The sequence below is a fragment of the Triturus cristatus genome, chromosome 5_2, assembly GCF_964204655.1.
Source record: "Triturus cristatus chromosome 5_2, aTriCri1.1, whole genome shotgun sequence".
In the NCBI taxonomy this organism is placed as follows: Eukaryota; Metazoa; Chordata; class Amphibia; order Caudata; family Salamandridae; genus Triturus; species Triturus cristatus.
In genome coordinates, this window is record NC_140588.1 from 1,026,215,161 (window position 1) to 1,026,232,997 (window position 17,837).

Sequence of the window (17,837 nt, forward strand, 5' to 3'; positions counted from 1 at the left end):
TGGCTTGGCAACTGGTCCACATGTCTGTTGTCAGGTGGATATTGTGCACAGCACTCTTCTGCAAAGCTTGTCCAACCAATTCCAGCACATCATGATGTAGTGCCGGAACAGCAATTCTTGCGAAATAGGACCGGCTTGGAACTTTCCATTTCGGGCAGATGGCAGACACAAATTCAAGGAAACCCACCCCTTCCACAAATGAAAAAGGAAGAAGGTCCAGCGCTAACATTTTAGCCAGCTTCGCATTGTACAATCGTGCCGTTGGGTGGTTGCGTTGGAACTGCCCCTCCAACCTAAACATGCTGTCAATGGTAGGCTGGCTTACTTTCCTTAGTGGTGCCATTAACCCACTAAGGCTCAACGACACAGATTGTCTCATTGAGGTACTCGCCGCCGGTCGCCTTGGTGTCTCACCCACACTCTGAGTATGGCTCTTACTGCGGTGCCACTCTGATGTTACTGAGGAGGATGTGGGCGTTACCACTGCAGTGACTGCACTACTGGAGACAGGGCTAGAAATGCCTCCCTGTTCTTCACCTGCCACCACAATAATATCGCTCCCTGATTCCTGACCAACTTCAAAGGGTTTAGTTTTCCTACTTTCTTTTAACTTAAGTAGGTGATCCTCCCACACAATAGTGTGGTGTATTCTGAGATGACTTGCTTGTCCTCCGGTACCATAGTTTGTACCAAGCTTACCACGCCGAACACCTTGCCGACAAATTGCGCATATAGCAATGTTCTCCTCCTTGGCGCTAACAGAAAAGAAGTCCCAAACTGGGGAGGAGAACTTTCTGGCACTGCTGGATGTGCCACTTTCAACACCAGATGAACTTGAGGGGGTCCTTGAAAATATGTGACCCTGTCCACCTACACTGTGACTTTTACTACCACTTCCTACTGAGGTGGTTGAGCTGGATGTAGGTCCCTGCCGGGCCTTGGAAAATATGGCAGCTGGAGGTAGTGGTGGTGTAACCTGTGTTGGTGAGATCCGTGCTGCATCCCACTCAGTAGCAGCCTTTCTGGATAGGGTTAGAATGTCGGTCTCCAATCCCTTTGGGGCGGGAGTAATGTGCGTGATGACTGGCTCGTCTTCATCAACATCATCACCCCCCTCTTCTACATCTACCTCCATAACTCTAAGTTTTTCTGGGACCTTCCTTTTCAGAAGCAATGTCTTGTGGCGTACTTCACTCTCAGACCGAGCTGGTGGGACCCAAGTGTCATCACGATCATCAGAAGCGGGGCTTGAAGACGAAGATGATGGACTAAGCCTCCTTTTCCTTGCTGGTGGTCTGGAAGACAATAGATGTTCTGAAACAGTGGTTTGACTTCGCTCCGCTTTGTCTGCAGGAAGCTCGATTTCCTGAAATGCCCCTACGTCAGGAGCAACAACTACTATGGTGGGCTGTTGTGGCGGCTGCTGCTGTTCTGGTTGCGGCGGCTGCTGCTGCTGTTCTGGTTGCGGCGGCTGCTGCTGCTGGTCTGGTTGCGGCGGCTGCTGCTGTTCTGGTTGCGCCGGCTGCTGCTGCTGTTCTGGTTGCGCCGGCTGATGCTGCTGTTCTGGTTGCGCCGGCTGCTGCTGCTGTTCTGGTTGCGCCGGCTGCTGCTGCTGTTCTGGTTGCGCCGGCTGCTGCTGCTGTTCTGGTTGCGCCGGCTGCTGCTGCTGTTCTGGTTGCGCCGGCTGCTGCTGCTGTTCTTGTTGCGGCGGCTGCACACTGATCTGCTGAGTTTGCGCCTGCGTTGAACTTGATTGTGTACTACTTTGCGGTAATGACATTTCTTCAACATCGCTGCCCGTTAGTAGACTGGCTACCTCTGCGACACTAAAGCCCTTGGGCCTAGGTTGGTGGGGTTGCTGGACCGCTGTGCTGCTCCCAGCTTGGTTCCCGGACAACGCTTTGGTGCCAAAAAAAACCTTGGCCGGCACACCACCAGTCGTGGTTAATGGCACTTCCTTTTTCTGTTCCTTCTTCTCACCAGCAACTTTCTTGGTACTGGACCTGGTACCTTTCTTTGGGGCCATCTTATTCCGACGTCAGGCAGGAGGCAGATGCACAACAAGTTCTGGTCACACGTGGGCGTGATGCGCAGCAGGACTTCTGTCTGGCTGGCAGTACAACGGGTAGCCAGGTGATGCCGATGACACCTCCTACTCTGTCTTTTGTGCACCTAAAAGCAAAGAAGACAGGAGAAGAACATCAGTGAAATGTTGCATTTGTTTTTGTGGTTCAGTTACTTAGTACTGTACTAGTGCAAACAAAAGATAGTCTAGCCATTTATGAATTTTTTTTAACTAGAGCTATGTTATACTACTAGTACTGTGTACAGCCACACTACACTCTCAGGAAGGTGATGTCTAAAAATTCAACAGATCACATAGAAAACACTTGATCAATAAAGCTGTGGCTACCTGCTCTGGTAGCAGTGGATGAAAGCAGGCCTGCTGGCAGACAAGGCCAGGCAAGCTTGCAGGCCTAGGCCTCAAAATGGCCACCAGCCACATGGAGAGCCCCAACAACAACAGCAAGGCCACCCCAAAATACACACTTCCCCAACTCAATCCAATGGCATCCATGCCCAAAATGATGTCTAAAATCAACAGAACACACAGAAAACAGTAGATTACTAAAGCTGTGGCTACCTGCTCTGGTAGCAGTGGATGAAAGCAGGCCTGCTGGCAGACAAGGCCAGGCAAGCTTGCAGGCCTAGGCCTCAAAATGGCCACCAGCCACATGGAGAGCCCCAACAACAACAGCAAGGCCACCCCAAAATACACACTTCCCCAACTCAATCCAATGCCATCCATGCCCAAAATGATGTCTAAAATCAACAGAACACACAGAAAACAGTAGATTACTAAAGCTGTGGCTACCTGCTCTGGTAGCAGTGGATGAAAGCAGGCCTGCTGGCAGACAAGGCCAGGCAAGCTTGCAGGCCTAGGCCTCAAAATGGCCACCAGCCACATGGCGCGCCCCAACAACATCAGCAAGGCCACCCCAAAATACACACTTCCCCAACTCAATCCAATGCCATCCATGCCCAAAATGATGTCTAAAATCAACAGAACACACAGAAAACAGTAGATTACTAAAGCTGTGGCTACCTGCTCTGGTAGCAGTGGATGAAAGCAGGCCTGCTGGCAGACAAGGCCAGGCAAGCTTGCAGGCCTAGGCCTCAAAATGGCCACCAGCCACATGGCGAGCCCCAACAACATCAGCAAGGCCACCCCAAAATACACACTTCCCCAACTCAATCCAATGCCATCCATGCCCAAAATGATGTCTAAAATCAACAGAACACACAGAAAACAGTAGATTACTAAAGCTGTGGCTACCTGCTCTGGTAGCAGTGGATGAAAGCAGGCCTGCTGGCAGACAAGGGCAGGCAAGCTTGCAGGCCTAGGCCTCAAAATGGCCACCAGCCACATGGAGAGCCCCAACAACATCAGCAAGGCCACCCCAAAATACACACTTCCCCAACTCAATCCAATGGCATCCATGCCCAAAATGATGTCTAAAATCAACAGAACACACAGAAAACAGTAGATTACTAAAGCTGTGGCTACCTGCTCTGGTAGCAGTGGATGAAAGCAGGCCTGCTGGCAGACAAGGCCAGGCAAGCTTGCAGGCCTAGGCCTCAAAATGGCCACCAGCCACATGGCGAGCCCCAACAACATCAGCAAGGCCACCCCAAAATACACACTTCCCCAACTCAATCCAATGCCATCCATGCCCAAAATGATGTCTAAAATCAACAGAACACATAGAAAACAGTAGATTACTAAAGCTGTGGCTACCTGCTCTGGTAGCAGTGAATGAAAGCAGGCCTGCTGGCAGACAAGGCCAGGCAAGCTTGCAGGCCTAGGCCTCAAAATGGCCACCAGCCACATGGAGAGCCCCAACAACATCAGCAAGGCCACCCCAAAATACACACTTCCCCAACTCAATCCAATGGCATCCATGCCCAAAATGATGTCTAAAATCAACAGAACACACAGAAAACAGTAGATTACTAAAGCTGTGGCTACCTGCTCTGGTAGCAGTGGATGAAAGCAGGCCTGCTGGCAGACAAGGCCAGGCAAGCTTGCAGGCCTAGGCCTCAAAATGGCCACCAGCCACTTGGCGAGCCCCAACAACATCAGCAAGGCCACCCCAAAATACACACTTCCCCAACTCAATCCAATGCCATCCATGCCCAAAATGATGTCTAAAATCAACAGAACACACAGAAAACAGTAGATTACTAAAGCTGTGGCTACCTGCTCTGGTAGCAGTGGATGAAAGCAGGCCTGCTGGCAGACAAGGCCAGGCAAGCTTGCAGGCCTAGGCCTCAAAATGGCCACCAGCCACATGGAGAGCCCCAACAACATCAGCAAGGCCACCCCAAAATACACACTTCCCCAACTCAATCCAATGCCATCCATGCCCAAAATGATGTCTAAAATCAACAGAACACACAGAAAACAGTAGATTACTAAAGCTGTGGCTACCTGCTCTGGTAGCAGTGGATGAAAGCAGGCCTGCTGGCAGACAAGGCCAGGCAAGCTTGCAGGCCTAGGCCTCAAAATGGCCACCAGCCACATGGCGAGCCCCAACAACATCAGCAAGGCCACCCCAAAATACACACTTCCCCAACTCAATCCAATGCCATCCATGCCCAAAATGATGTCTAAAATCAACAGAACACACAGAAAACAGTAGATTACTAAAGCTGTGGCTACCTGCTCTGGTAGCAGTGGATGAAAGCAGGCCTGCTGGCAGACAAGGCCAGGCAAGCTTGCAGGCCTAGGCCTCAAAATGGCCACCAGCCACATGGCGAGCCCCAACAACATCAGCAAGGCCACCCCAAAATACACACTTCCCCAACTCAATCCAATGCCATCCATGCCCAAAATGATGTCTAAAATCAACAGAACACACAGAAAACAGTAGATTACTAAAGCTGTGGCTACCTGCTCTGGTAGCAGTGGATGAAAGCAGGCCTGCTGGCAGACAAGGCCAGGCAAGCTTGCAGGCCTAGGCCTCAAAATGGCCACCAGCCACATGTCCAGGCCCAACAACATCAGCAAGGCCACCCCAAAAACACACTTCCCCAACTCAATCCAATGCCATCCATGCCCTAAATGTGATTGAAAATGAAATATATTCAAAAAACAAAAGGAACAGTTGCTTCATCATGCACACACACACCCATGAGGCCATGCCCATGGCTAGCTCGGGCCTACTACTACAACCCACAAAATTAAAATAAATTAAAAAAAAAAAAAAGGAATGATGATAATTAATTATCAAAAATAAATTGTAGTTACACAACAACTGCAATGCCCACAATCAAACACAACAACCACTTACTTGTAAAATATCCTATTCCAAAAATCCTGAAATCCAATTGCAATGATGCAGCAGACAAAAAGAGAGATCTTTCCAGCTCCAAATCCAAAGGCAGAATGAGCAGGAGATGGACAAAGCACTGGGAGGAGCCTGCTGGACAGGAACAGGAAGTTGGAGAATCTGTGTCACTTCCTCCCTCTCTCCACTTTGTAAAAAAAAAATGACTCCTGGAGTCCTTGCACAAAAAAGGAAAGCCAAATGTGAATGTAAGGAGTTCTTTTCATCCAAAATCAGTATTTGCAGATGGTTTCATGCTGCTAGAGCCGATATTCCTCTCCAAATTGTAAATTTTACATTGTTGAGTTCTCCAGCTTCACATTACTTCCGCCGGCGTGTCGAAAACGATATGATCGCGTTCTCTTCTTTGTCCCTGTCGCGTTGGATATGACGTGTTCGCGGTCTCTTTCTCCTGTTCGCGTTCGATTTCATGTGCCCGCGTCCTCATTCTCTGGCTCGCGATGTAGAATGACATGTTCGAGATCTCAATCTTCTCATACTCGCGCGGTGCATGATCGCGAGAAGAAATACCTGATCGCGCGACAAATGACGTGATCGCGTGAAAAATGACTTGAATGCGGCCGCGAACTCTCGCGAGACAGCGCAAAATGGCTACCAAAATCCAACATCTCGTGGAGAACGCGACCGGGTCAAGAAAACTTGTCGGAGAACGCAGGGATTCAGGTAAGGCGATCGCGCGCGCGCGAGAATGTATTGTTTTACAGCGCGAGCAAGAAAAAAATTATCGCTAAGCTGCGGAATGCGGAAATTTTGACATTTTCGCGCTTTCCGCGGAACGCGAGAATGCCAAAATATCGCAACTTCCGCGAACGGAACGGAATTTTGGCCCAGGCCTAGAAATCACCCTTGACATCTATCAACTCCTCAGGAGTAGGAAATTGGATGAATTCATCAAGGTGCTCCAACATGGCTGCTAAAACATCACGCAGGACACGGCTGAATATTGTCTGTGACATCCCACCAACATCAGCTATGGTGAATTGAAACGTACCTGTGGTAAAAAAATGTAGGGCTGCCATCGCCATCATCTTGGGAGTCAGCGCAGTAGGATACCTGTGTCGCGGTTGGAGGTGTGGTGCCAGCTTGTCTATCAAGTCCTCAATCAACTGGCGAGTGAATCTGTAACGGCAGATGCAGGCACGTTCCCTCATGGCACCCAAGTCTGGCATTGTTCTTGGGACAGGCTGTGCCCTGCAAGACATTGTTTGTAAGAATGAAGATTGAGAGTCTGCCAATACCAATGTCAATGAACATAGCACATGCTACACTGCTAATACACATCAGGTAACTATGGAGTCGGGTGTGTGCAATACATACAGGACACATATTCCAGCTTGCTGGCACTCCTACAATAAGCCAGATACACCTGTTGATTGTCAAGTCTACATGACATGCCCTGAAATGAGCTGGGAGCCAGTCTGAGTGAAGAGCCACAGATATCACCGGAGTGACACACAACCACATAGCTGCATTGGAAGGATGTCATCTCATCCACACAGCTGACTGCAAGGCACACGCACAGGTCACATGGAATGTCAAATGTACATATCAAACACATTGCGATGAAGGGGTACATGTGACAACAGAAAGACACAGCCATTAAGACAACCCAGACATGTATGACTGTGAAAATATGATGGCCGATGCACACAGACCCTACAGCCGTGGGAATCCACATGTGTTATGGTGTGCGTAGATGTGTTCCATGCCCATCTCCACACAGACCCATGTTGGATGCACCAACAGCAGATGCAGTTGACGGAACACTGACATCAAGCTCATGGGAACACATGACACACACCTGACATAGTCACAAAGGGGCACGCTGATCGTGACATGTCAGTTGATAGTGTCCCTGTCCCTGGCATCAGGAGACAGGTGTGGGTGTTGATGACTGTGCCATCCACTGCTGCTGTGCATGACACAGTTGGACTACAGACACACATGTGGCAAGTGTCAAGGTGATGTGTGCCACATAGTGCCCCATCACACATGACATGTGTCCACAGGTCATCACACATCAATTGTGAAACTAGATGAGATGACCTGTGCAATATCACTGGCTGCCACACCTAGGGCCTGCACATGAAAGTATGCAATGACAAGTACTTGATGGACATCCTTGTGCGACTCGTAGCCCTCCATTCCTGACATGTGTATGCCTGTATTACCATTGTAAGCGTGTGATATGCGTACCAGTACGTGTGAACTAGTGCGTACCCGTACGTGTCAAACGCACTGTACTACAAGCGCGTACCCATACGTGTCAAACACACTGTACTACTAGTGCGTACCTGTACGTGTCAAATGCACTGTACTACTAGTGCGTACCCGTACGTGTGAAATAGTGCGTACCCGTACGTGTCAAACGCACTCTACTACTAGTGCGTACCCGTATGTGTCAAACGCACTGTACTACTAGTGCGTACCCGTACGTGTTAAACGCACTGTACAACTGGTGCGTACCTGTACGTGTGAAACGCACTGTACGACTGGTGCCGTAGGGGTACATGTGAAACGCACCGTACACCCGCAATCATTGCGTGTGTACACTTCGTTTCACCATTGTACTGGTGCCGTAGGGGTATGTGTGAAACGCACCGTTCCTGTGTGTGGATTTCAAAATTACATAGGGGACACATAAGGGACAAGTATTAGGCCCTAAATGCATGCTGGTTGTCATGGAGACAGAGTTTTCAGTTGAAAAGTGTCGATCAGGTGTCCTGGAACAGTCAGTTGGCCACAAAATACAATGTTGCAAAGTGGTTGTTGACTTGACATGATGCACAAAATTTTAACGATGCCAATGCTGTCATTGGTGTATGTTTAAAGGGATTGGAGTAAACGTACGATGCTAATGAGTCTGACCAATCACTATGTACTCCTCAAAATAAATGCCCCTCAGCAAGACAGATATAAGGCAGCCAGAACCCATGAGAGGACACTTGCCTGCACAACTTTCCAGTTGACCACACTGCTGCTGTCTCTGCTTCCTCTGGACCATGTAACGTACTGTAGAGAGGGCCCAGCCATTCACCCAGGAGGAGAATGAGGCCTTGCTTGACTGCCTCCTCCCACAGTACACCAAGCTGTATGGGAGACCAGGGGAGCAGGTGAGTGCTGAGTCCACTACCTTTGCCTATGCACCTGTTGTGTGACTGCCAATATTGTGTCCAGGGGCGACAGACATGCAATGTTGTTTAGAGTGGGTCCCAGGGGAGGGACATGCTGATGTTTCTCATTCAGATCATGATGTAGTTCCTGTGTGCACTCCTCACTTGCATTGTGCTTACTGTGACTTTCACTGCATAGTGCAAGACACATTGAGCCTGGCAAATCCTTTGTGGCTTTTTTTCCTATTGTCCTGAGGTGATTCAGTGGTCCCCCTGGTGTGACAGGTGACTGTACCCACAGATGTGTATGAGTTGAGTAGACCTGTGGTGAGAGTGTCCAAATGATGTGTACGACCTCATGGACATTGATGTGTGTGAATGTTCCTTTACATGTGGGTGTCTATGTGAAGTGTTGCACCACAGCTGCATGGAGGAGGCAACAGATAAACCCATCTGATGTGACAAGTATGCCGTGCTGTGTGTCTGACTTGCAGAGCTAGCATGACACCTGTGACACCCCACTGGCAAGTGGCACATGTGCAGAGTGAGGGTTGTAACCGCTGTTGTCAATGACAGGTGAGTGATCTGTGCTTGGGTGTGTCTGTCTAGTATGCTGAGGGTACGTCAGTGGAGTGGGACATGTGACTGCTTGGCACGTGCTGGCCATCAGCCTGCTGTTGCATGTGCTGCAAAGTGTGTGGCATGATCAGTGAGTGTGTCTCACCCCTCATGCCAACCTGTTGACTTTCAATGCCATGTAATGCATTGGGGCTTGCACACAGGCCAATTTCTTATTGTGTATGATGTAATTCCTGTCTGCATCCTATGCCCTGTTCAACACAGATGTTCAAATGTGTGTCTCTGGGACATGGAGCAGGTGTATTGATATTGCGTCACTTTGTCATCCTGACAGGTAACTGCCTACGAGAAGGGGGTGATCTGGAACAACATCGTCAGGGTTGTGAGATCTGAGGGGAGCGTAGTCGGCAGCTGCCACAGGTCCGCAAGAGGTGGCAGGACATCCGGTGCTGGACACGGCGGATCGCCCGGGTCCAGCTGGGGCTCGACAGTCCTCGCCACCACGGCAGCCGCCGACGCCTGACCCCCCACATGAGACGTGTCCTGGCGGTGGGCTTTCCTGACCTCGATGGGCAGTTACAGGAGAGACTGCAGCAAGGAGGGGGTAGGTACATGGCTGTTTGTTGTGTTATGTGTCGCCAGTTTTTGGAAGTGCTCTGTAGCCTGGATACACTCCCAGAGTTTATATGTGCAGTGCATTTTTTCTGTTCCCCAATGTCACCTGGTTCTCTTTTTCATCGCTTCCCCTCCTTGACATGTGTCCCCTGGTCTGTGGGTAATCACATTTGCACATGGTCATCTAGGGTGCCAGTAAATCTAAGTGCACATTGCTTTCTGCATCATGTGGGAGGGTGGTCTGTGAATTGTGTTGGTACCTTGCCTGTGCCATGACCTGTTCACTATGTTGGGGGTCCATATTTGTTGTCATTGATGATGATTCTCAACATAGGAGTGTGAGGTTTCAACTGAACACCCTTGCAGCATGCATGACCAATGTTGTGGCCTCAGACATGATGTGCATGAGTGGGAGATATGCATAGTGCCATGACGGTTGAACATGGTACAGTCAGCTCATTCCAGGACCACGGAGGAGTGTGCCCACTACAGTCCCCTGAGACACCCTGGCCTCCTAATCATGTGTGTCATCCAAACCTGTGCACAATCTCTGTGGGTTCAGCATAGGTCTGCCTCTGTGGCATTGTTCCGTGGCCTAGTTTGTATTTTTAAAATGTGTGCTACATGTGTCCACTGGACAGGGATACACCATTTTGCGTGTGCATACTCACACTGGGCAGTGCCTGTGTGGCTATTCACAACAATCTGTTGATGGTTGTTAGTCACAAATATGTGTTGCCAGCCCCACAAAGTAAAATTGTGTAAATGTAGCAATTTTTCCTGCACAGTTATTGTAACCCTAAATAAGAGGTGTCACTTCTTGATCTGTATCAATCACATTGACTCCGGTATGGGGGGGGGTGCGGGAGAGGCATATATGTGCAACCCTGATTTTTATTTGCCAGGTCTGACCTGTGTGTGATAATTGGCTGTACAAAGAATCAGCGTGCAGTGCCCCTGTGATGCTGACCAGTGCTTAATGTTCGTGCTTTGCACCCTGTGTCAGTTTTTAGAAAACAGGATTCCTGCTCCTACATTTTTGGCACATGTGTGTGGTTGAGATGCAACGCAGTTTGGACTTTGTGTGCTGACATCTGTGTGTACATTCTGGCTTGCCTTAGGGTGTCTCCACAGTACAGCTATGCTTTTTTACAACCCAATTGCAAGCACATTAGCTTATGCATTGTCCTGGGTGTGGACATGTGTGCCACTCCAGATGACATGCAGTAGGTCATATGTGTAGCCAACTGTGTAATCAGGTGACGGATGGCCATGTGACAACTGACATAATTCAAGTTGTTACTCTAAAAAAATTGTAACTTGGCACTCACAGCACTTGTCAACAGTTCTTCATGTTTTAAATGTGGTAATTTGATGATTTGTGTTAAGAACACTGATGTGCCTGCATGAAAAAAGTCTCCCAAGGAAGTGCACACCAAACGACATTTCCACTTTCATGGAACACGCTGGCACCTTTTCAAAGAAGCCACTGTTACAATTAAATGGTGTTTTAGATTCTCCATATACATGTTCCCACAGTGGTCTTGATTTTGTGAGACTCCTTTGTTGTTGGTGATACAAACTAATGAGTCTCAAGACATCAAGACCTCCGTGGGCCCATGTATATGTACTTTTGGCAACACCATTTATTTCAAACAGTGGCTTCTTAGAAAAGGTGCCAGCTTCTTCAATGACAGTGTACATGTAGTTTTGTGTGCACCGCCTTGTGAGACATATTTCACGCAGGCACATGAGTGTTCACGAAATGGCGAATTGGCACATTCAAAACATGTCGATTGTGTAAAGTATTGTGAGTCCCAAGGTAGCAACATTTTTTCGTTTTGTGTTCCAAAATACTTACAGGTCTCTGAGTGTGGTGACACCTTGAGTATTGAGGTGTGTTAGTTTACCTTGGGTGCACCACTACTGTTTCTTTCAGGGTAAACAAGTGGTGGCATGACTTCATTGTATTGCTGTGCTCACCGGTTCACAGACAGTAGCTTCTCAGTGTATTTCTCATTCAAGTTGTGGCCTGGTGTGTTCTTTTTTTCCTGGTGTCCAAGTGGCATAGTGGGTCTACCAACTGGGCAGTACAGGGCTTACATATGTGCGGAGTGATCTAGCTGTTACTCATGATGCATTGCCTGATATGCACTGTGACTTGTTTTTGTGCTCATGTGTCAGATGTATACAGGTGACTGATGTATTTCGGTTTCTTCTCCTTGCCCACAGCATAATCATCCGCAACCGAGGGAGACACATGCATGGACCTGGAGGAGTGGACCCAGCGACAGTGCCACCAGTGCTGTGAAGTCAGAAGGAGCCAGTGGCACGGAGGGCGAGGAGAGTCAGTCGGAGGACCTTTCGGGAGGCCATACCAGCTACGACGCCGACGGGTCTGACGCTGACCTCCCCGAGGAGGCGGAGGCTGCAACACCACCTGGCAGCATCCCCACATCTGTCCCCGCCTCCTCCGTACCCATCTCCGCCCTCCCAGTTGCTCCTGTCCCTTCTGTCCATGCAGAGGCCCACCATGTCTCCTTCGGCCCAGGCACCGCACCCCCTACCCTGTCACCCCTGCTGTCCTCAGTGAAGAGTCTGTGGACATTCTGCGGCAGTTGCAGGTTGGGCAGGCATCGGTGCTGTATGTCCTCCATGAACACACTAAACTGCTCACACAGATGGTGTCGTTCGTGGAGGGCATAGCGGTACAAAAGGGGGTGGTGATGGACGGAGCATCAGAACCAATCAAACACTCACACCCAGTCAACAGATCTGGGTTTGATCCATCACCGTTCTTTAGCCCACTCTGCCACCCCAGTTCAGACATGGCCATATGCAAATCAGTCTGACCCTGTGCCTCATGGGAACAGTCCAGCCCGAACTGCCAAGCCATGCCTTCCCTGGACCGGAAACAAGCTTCCTAGGACCGGTTTCTTGCATTTCAGCCGTCTTCAACCAGGCTTGCTTGAATTCAGTGGCAAAGTGAGCAAGGGACTCACGTCTGAGCATACCCTGCCAACTTATGGCGAACAAAGCGGTACAAAAGGGGGTGGTGATGGACGGAGCATCAGAACCAATCAAACACTCACACCCAGTCAACAGATCTGGGTTTGATCCATCACCGTTCTTTAGCGCACTCTGCCACACCAGTTCAGACATGGCCATATGCAAATCAGTCTGACCCTGTGCCTCATGGGAACAGTCCAGCCCGAACTGCCAAGCCATGCCTTCCCTGGACCGGAAACAAGCTTCCTAGGACCCGTTTCTGGCATTTCATCCGTCTTCAACCAGGCTTGCTTGAATCCAGTGGCAAAGTGAGCAAGGGACTCACGTCTGAGCATACCCTGCAAACTTATGGCAAACAAAGCTGTACAAAAGGGGGAGGTGATGGACGGAGCATCAGAACCAATCAAACACTCACACCCAGTCAACAGATCTGGGTTTGATCCATCACCGTTCATTAGCCCACTCTGCCACCCCAGTTCAGACATGGCCATATGCAAATCAGTCTGACCCTGTGCCTCATGGGAACAGTCGAGCCAGAACTGCCAAGCCATGCCTTCCCTGGACCGGAAACAAGCTTCCTAGGACCCGTTTCTGGCATTTCATCCGTCTTCAACCAGGCTTGCTTGAATCCAGTGGCAAAGTGAGCAAGGGACTCACGTCTGAGCATACCCTGCAAACTTATGGCAAACAAAGCTGTACAAAAGGGGGAGGTGATGGACGGAGCATCAGAACCAATCAAACACTCACACCCAGTCAACAGATCTGGGTTTGATCCATCACCGTTCATTAGCCCACTCTGCCACCCCAGTTCAGACATGGCCATATGCAAATCAGTCTGACCCTGTGCCTCATGGGAACAGTCGAGCCAGAACTGCCAAGCCATGCCTTCCCTGGACTGGAAACAAGCTTCCTAGGACCGGTTTCTGGCATTTCAGCCGTCTTCAACCAGGTTAGCTTGAATCCAGTGGCAAAGTGAGCCAGGGACTCACGTCTGAGCATACCCTGCCAACTTATGGCGAACAAAGCGGTACAAAAGGGGGTGGTGATGGATGGAGCATCAGAACCAACCAAACACTCACACCCAGTCAACAGATCTGGGTTTGATCCATCACCGTTCTTTAGCCCACTCTGCCACCCCAGTTCAGACATGGCCATATGCAAATCAGTCTGACCCTGTGCCTCATGGGAACAGTCCAGCCCGAACTGCCAAGCCATGCCTTCCCTGGACCAGAACCAAGCTTCCTAGGGCCGGTTCCTGGCATTTCAGCCGTCTTCAACCAGGTTAGCTTGAATCCAGTGGCAAAGTGAGCCAGGGACTCACGTCTGAGCATACCCTGCCAACTTATGGCGAACAAAGCGGTACAAAAGGGGGTGGTGATGGATGGAGCATCAGAACCAACCAAACACTCACACCCAGTCAACAGATCTGGGTTTGATCCATCACCGTTCTTTAGCCCACTCTGCCACCCCAGTTCAGACATGGCCATATGCAAATCAGTCTGACGCTGTGCCTCATGGGAACAGTCCAGCCCGAACTGCCAAGCCATGCCTTCCCTGGACCGGTAACAAGCTTCCTAGGACCGGTTTCTGGCATTTCAGCCGTCTTCAACCAGGCTTGCTTAAATCCAGTGGCAAAGTGAGCAAGGAACTCACGTCTGAGCATACCCTGCCAACTTATGGCGAACAAAGCGGTACAACAGGGGGTGGTGATGGACGGAGCATCAGAACCAATCAAACACTCACACCCAGTCAACGGATATGGGTTTGATCCATCACCGTTCTTTAGCCCACTTTGCCACCCCAGTTCAGACATGGCCATATGCAAATCAGTCTGACCCTGTGCCTCATGGGAACAGTCCAGCCCGAACTGCCAAGCCATGCCTTCCCTGGACCGGAAACAAGCTTCCTAGGACTGGTTTCTGGCATTTCAGCCATCTTCAACCAGGCTTGCTTGAATCCAGTGGCAAAGTGAGCAAGGGACTCACGTCTGAGCATACCCTGCCAACTTATGGCGAAGAAAGCGGTACAAAAGGGGGTGGTGATGGACGGAGCATCAGAACCAATCAAACACTCACACCCAGTCAACAGATCTGGGTTTGATCCATCACCGTTCTTTAGCCCACTCTGCCACCCCAGTTCAGACATGGCCATATGCAAATCAGTCTGACGCTGTGCCTCATGGGAACAGTCCAGCCCGAACTGCCAAGCCATGCCTTCCCTGGACCGGTAACAAGCTTCCTAGGACTGGTTTCTGGCATTTCAGCCGTCTTCAACCAGGCTTGCTTAAATCCAGTGGCAAAGTGAGCAAGGAACTCACGTCTGAGCATACCCTGCCAACTTATGGCGAACAAAGCGGTACAACAGGGGGTGGTGATGGACGGAGCATCAGAACCAATCAAACACTCACACCCAGTCAACGGATATGGGTTTGATCCATCACCGTTCTTTAGCCCACTCTGCCACCCCAGTTCAGACATGGCCATATGCAAATCAGTCTGACCCTGTGCCTCATGGGAACAGTCGAGCCCGAACTGCCAAGCCATACCTTCCCTGGACCGGAAACAAGCTTCCTAGGACCGGTTTCTGGCATTTCAGCCGTCTTCAACCAGGCTTACTTGAATCCAGTGGCAAAGTGAGCAAGGGACTCACGTCTGAGCATACCCTGCCAACTTATGGCGAACAAAGCGGTACAAAAGGGGGTGGTGATGGACGGAGCATCAGAACCAATCAAACACTCACACCCAGTCACCAGATCTGGGTTTGATTCATCACCGTTCTTTAGCGCACTCTGCCACCCCAGTTCAGACATGGCCATATGCAAATCAGTCTGACCCTGTGCCTCATGGGAACAGTCCAGCCCGAACTGCCAAGCCATGCCTTCCCTGGACCGGAAACAAGCTTCCTAGGACCGGTTTCTGGCATTTAATCCGCCTTCAACCAGGCTTGCTTGAATCCAGTGGCAAAGTGAGCAAGGGACTCACATCTGAGCATACCCTGCCAACTTATGGCGAACAAAGCGGTACAAAAGGGGGTGGTGATGGACGGAGCATCAGAACCAATCAAACACTCACACCCAGTCAACAGATCTGGGTTTGATCCATCACCGTTCTTTAGCCCACTCTGCCACCCCAGTTCAGACATGGCCATATGCAAATCAGTCTGACCCTGTGCCTCATGGGAACAGTCCAGCCCGAACTGCCAAGCCATGCCTTTCCTGGACCGGAAACAAGCTTCCTAGGACCGTTTTCTGGCATTTCAGCAGGAGGGCATGTCAGCAACGATGTCTGACCAACGCAGGATTCTGCGGTCCATGGACTCTTCCATGACGGCAGCAGTTACTCTCCTGCAGCGCTCCATCCCCCCCTACCCGGACCCTTCCACACTGCCCACACTGCCCTCTCCCATGCCTGCCCAACGCACACCCAGACAGTCACAAGCACGCACCCCACCAGACACAGGCAGCACACAACCAAGTAAGGCAAAGCGCACACATCCTGGCACGCACACTCAGGGGGATGTAGGCACACCCACAGGGTCTGGGGGCAGATGAAAGACACGCAGCCACAGTCTCAGTCCACAGTCCTGACAACCCTGTTCTTCCAAAACCACTCCCCTTAGCTCCCCTGCCAAACTCTCACCCAAGGAGATCTATATGGGTGAGCTGGACCTCGCCCCCACTGAGCCACCACTCCACAAGCGGGCGAGGAAGTCCCCGGGCACGGGAGTTGAGTCCCCCACCATGTCCACCCCCTCCCACAAGAGCGCTGCACCCCATCCCTCACCCACCACACCCTCCGTTGACCCTGGGGGATCTTCAGGTGCAGGGGTTAAGATGGACGTCCTAGCAGCAGTGTGCAGCGCCGAGCTCACCTCCACCTTTGGTGCTGCCCCACCCCCTGTGGTGGAGACGTCCACCCCTGCACCCACCACACCTACCCATCCCCCTGCTGTCCCTGCGGTGCCTGGTACTGCCACTGATGATGCCCCCCTGGTCGAAAACCTTGAGGTTACTTTGTGCACGCTGTCCCCTACATCCACCCTTGGACTTGTGAAATGGACTGGCCATTGGCCTTTGTAAATATTCAATTTGTGCTTTTTGTTTTTGTGCTGAATAAAGCCTTTTCTTTTACTTTCAACACTATTGCATTTCAGGTACTTGATGTTGGTGATGAGGCTCCTGGAGTTGGTGTTCTGGTAATGCGTTAGGGTTCTGAGAAATGTTTTTGTATGAAGGTCATGAGGTGGACCATGGTATCTGTGTGCCATCACAATGTCTCTGCAAAGTATCATTGGTAGTGTGTGTTCATTTTGTTTTGAGACATTGTCCCAAGGAGTGTTCCTTCCTCTGTGGCACCTGACATCTTCCCTGCAAACAGTTGCACAATTGTTGTGCTGACCTGTGTCAACATTTCCTTTGTTGGTGACAGATCCCTTCAACAATGGCCATGCCTGCTCACCGATGTCTCCAGCTGAATAGTCTGTGCCATCCTTGCTAGTCACTGTACTTGTGTTTTGGGCGTGTAGGAATGCCTTCAGGGACAAATTGCCCCTTTTCAGCACTATGCATGTGTGTAATCACTGCCTACCACACAAATGGTACTTGTTATGCAGGGTATTTGGGCACCTGACTCACAATTGTGGGCATTGTATCTAGTGGAATTCAACCCTATTCCTTCCATGAGAGACAACATCTTGGTGGCTGGACCAGCACCTGAACATTCCTATCACTCCTGGGATGTGCGTGACAGTGTGTGTTCCCTTTGGCTATCTTAGTTTTGTATGCAGTTACATGACTATACAGTCTGTTGGCATGAAATCAGGGTGTGTATTGTGCTGCATCTGCCATGGGTGGGTATGCATGTGTTATATGTCCTCACACCCACATGTGGTGTGTCATGCAGTGTGTGAAAGACATCCATCCTCCTGGGAGTGGGACACTGCTGTCAGTGATGTGTTGTAATAGCACTATCATCATAGTCCAAAGATAGGGATGCGTCCATACCACCATGTAGGTGTGGTCATCTGATAATGATGTACACCCCCTCATATGTCTGGACACTGCTGGGAGTCCTCTGCACCCACCTCTCATATATCTGTCCACTGCTGTTAG